Here is a 3,378-nt window from a genome sequence, read left to right as displayed (position 1 = left end):
CCTCCACATTATATATTTAACCATCAAAGTCATGGCGGGCGAGATTCTGAGGGTGCTACGTTCACCCTAACGTGATGGTAGGGGGCGCTAGGGAGTTCACGGCCGCCCCTAGCCCCCGCTCCCTCACATCCAAAAAATACAATTTCATATAATAAACCCTTGAACAACGTATATCAACACACAGTAGTCCCTCTTACCACCAACTCTTTTCTAAGTCATAGTGAGCGACTACATTGCATACATTTTGACTTCTACTCTCCCACAGCTGAGCTGCACCTTTCTTTCCCTTTTCCAGTGATTCCTATTTCTTCATCACACTTAAATGCGTGTCAAACATCACCCTGCTCCCCTTCTGGCCCTTGGCAGGTTATTGCTTCTCGGCCTCTTGTGGGCTAAGATCAAGTGTAGGGAGTATCTGAAGTCCCAGACTAAAGAGTTTGGGATGAGGGATGCTTACCTGTAGTATCTGGGGGCATCCAAGCCCCAAGACCTTCAGGCTTGGGCCTGCACATAGGATGTCTGCCAATGGGTTTGGGAGTATCCAGAGTCCCAGAGTGAGAGGTCTGAGATGGAGGATGCTTGATGGTTGTAAAGCCATACTTGAGATTTAGAATGATTGAGTTCTGTTCAATTGATATGATTTGAAACTGATTTGGCTAATTTGACCTGGAACACAAAATATATTATTTTTAAAAGCTTATGGGTGAATGGATACTATGTGCCAATTACTATAGCCATGTTTAATTTCAAGGTTATTGTTTTCAAATTTACTTCTCATTTCTATGTTTCCAGGAAGAGCAAAGTCTGATAGTAAGGAGAGGGGGAAGAGGCTGCTAGGGGAAAAAGTTGAATGGAAACAGGGGGCAAAGCGGTTATTCAACAATACACCTCACCCCTTTATTTTCCCTGCTGAAGCACAGGGAATGGGACAAATTCAAGGCAAACCTCCAATAATTAGATTCTATACCTGGAAAATTATATCAAACTTATAAATTTTCCATAGATAGAATCTAATTATTGGGGCATCATCTTACAATCAGGGTCATCCTCCATTCGAGTAAATACTGTATTTATCCGAACCTGGTTGAGGTTAGTTTGGCTCTGACCATAGTTTCTCCTATAAGTGTTAAAAGCCCTAAATAGGCTTTTAAGGTAAATCTATCAAATTACTGGTTCTCTCATTTTACCAACTCCAGTGGTCAATGGAGCAGCATCTTTCCTTTGCTCATGTTCATTTTCACTCCAATTTTCCTGACTTTTTTGATGGTTGAGTTCCTCTATCAGCTCTTGTAGGTCATCCTGATTGTCTGAGAATAAGATTGTTTGTCTGTGATTCTATTTCAGTTCACCTGCTTTTTATTTTCATGAAGCCTCTGTCTTGGTCTCAACAGATTGTTTTCAGGGGTTTTGTAGATGTGTTGGAAAGCAGCATGAGGAGGGAATATGGACTTGTTTTGTGCTTTTTCAATCATTAAACTAGAAACCATGTAGTTAAAATTTTATAGTCACTTTGTTTAGCAAAAGAGAGAATTTTTCTTTAAAAAAAATTGTTTAAAGCAATCTTCTCTTAAGTGGTTAAAATACAGTGATTGCAACAAATTGGTTATAGAAGTTGCTAAAGAGTGTTTGGCTTAAATAAGTCTATAAGAGCCAGACTAATTCCTCCTTTTTGATCTCATTATACTTGATTCACTGAGCTCTGACGTATTACTCTAGGGCAGGAGTTCCCAAGCTGTGGTGCACGTACCCCTGGGGGGCATGCAAGACTTCTTTGGCAGCAACACAGGAGAAAATCTGTAATGGGAAATTTAATTTTCTTTGTAATAATAATTGGCATTGAAGGTGTTAAAATATAAAACGAATGGTGGTAGGAGTATGCGGGCAGCTGGTAAATCTGGAAGGGGGAATGCAGTAAGAAAAAGTTTGGGAACTGCTTTAGGGTGAATTTGGTCCTTTGGATTCTTGTGGTTTAGTGGTCTCCTTTAATCCTTGGCCCATCCTTCATGCTAGTCAAAATAATGACATCTGTTTGATTTTTCTTTTTCCATTCAGTTGTTTGTTTTTTCTCTTGTCTATTTTGTAAATGGTACTTTCTTGCTAGCATGGCAGGGTGGCAGTTTGGATTACCTGGCTAAGAGAGGTATGAGCTTTCATAGGCAACAGATAACAAAGTAGCTGTTGCTTGTGAAAGCTCATCCCTCTCTGAACCAATTAATCTCTAAGGAAATGTCCAGCTGAGCATACTCATTTGGTTCCCTGGGAACAACTAGCAGTGGAACACCTTGTGCTGCCACTAGTTGTCCCTGGGGAACGCCCATGCCATGAGTACACTGGTGTGCAGCAGGTTACCCCAGGTGTGGTAGGGGAGGCCTTACCTGTGGTCTTGGGAGCCTCTCAGGACTATAGCAATGGCAATCCTGCCGCTTGGAGACTGGCTGGCAGCCGCAGCATGGCTCTGGCCAGCCAGGCTTCAGTTTTGAGCAGCGTTCACTGTCCCCACATGCACCACTCCACATTTTTTTTGGGTGGATTTTTTTGAGCCTGGATATCCCAGGGTTAAAAAAAATCAAATCCATGCTGCTCCCTAGCAACATGGAGAACATCTGAACGTGTAATACATGGCATGGCAGACACATCTGCTGCACCACATACCACATGACCACTCACATTTGGATGCAGCCTAAGATGCCGCTTTGCCCTGGCTTTAGACTGACACAGTTAACTCTTTTTGTCAGTGGGGGTAATCTCTGAACTGTAGAATCCCTTTCCAGATAAAATATTCATTTTGTTAATTAGACTGACCTTTGTGTCACACAGGTTTACTTGGGGGGGAGGGGCGTTAAATGTTGATTTAAAATACATTTCTACTCTGAACAATTCTGAAGTTCTTAAATCTACCCTTATTTGGAATTTGAGAGGTTTTTGGTTGTGCCTTAAGCAGCATGAATGAATTTGTCTTTACTATATCAGCTAGCTTGTTAATACTTTGAGGATACTCTGACTTAGTCTAGTGTTGCTTGAGTGACAGTGGTATGAGAATTCCCATGGTGCAAAATATCAGCAGAGTTTGACTGAATGATTTGATTAGTGGCATATAGTTGATGTAAAAATCTCGGTTCGTTTCTTTGGAGGCTCATGAATATTAATGATCCTTCAGGCATACATTGTTGGTGATACAAAAGGTATATATTTGCAAATAGGGTCAGAGAGAGAAGACAAAAGACCAAACTCTCTCTGCCCGCGGGGAACATTCCTCAGCAGGCTTTTATCCCCTCTCTCCTGAGCACGTGTACAGAAGCAGGAACTCTTACAACTCATTTCCGGTTCATACAAACATATATGAAATGACGTCACGTCATACATCGCATGTGTATTATA

The 3,378-nt window shown here is 41.5% G+C and overlaps 1 protein-coding gene across 1 annotated transcript in view; it reads left to right on the top strand.

The window, feature by feature from the left end:
* The window catches only part of SV2C (synaptic vesicle glycoprotein 2C), a 167,690-nt gene that overhangs the window by 28,956 nt on the left and 135,356 nt on the right, over positions 1 to 3,378 (top strand). The window lies entirely within an intron of this gene.

Source organism: Crocodylus porosus, unplaced genomic scaffold, assembly GCF_001723895.1.
Source record: "Crocodylus porosus isolate Cpor-Errol unplaced genomic scaffold, CroPor_comp1, whole genome shotgun sequence".
NCBI lineage: Eukaryota > Metazoa > Chordata > Crocodylia > Crocodylidae > Crocodylus > Crocodylus porosus.
The sequence above is the reverse complement of the archived record's forward strand: the minus strand, read 5'-3'. Positions and strand labels throughout refer to the sequence as shown.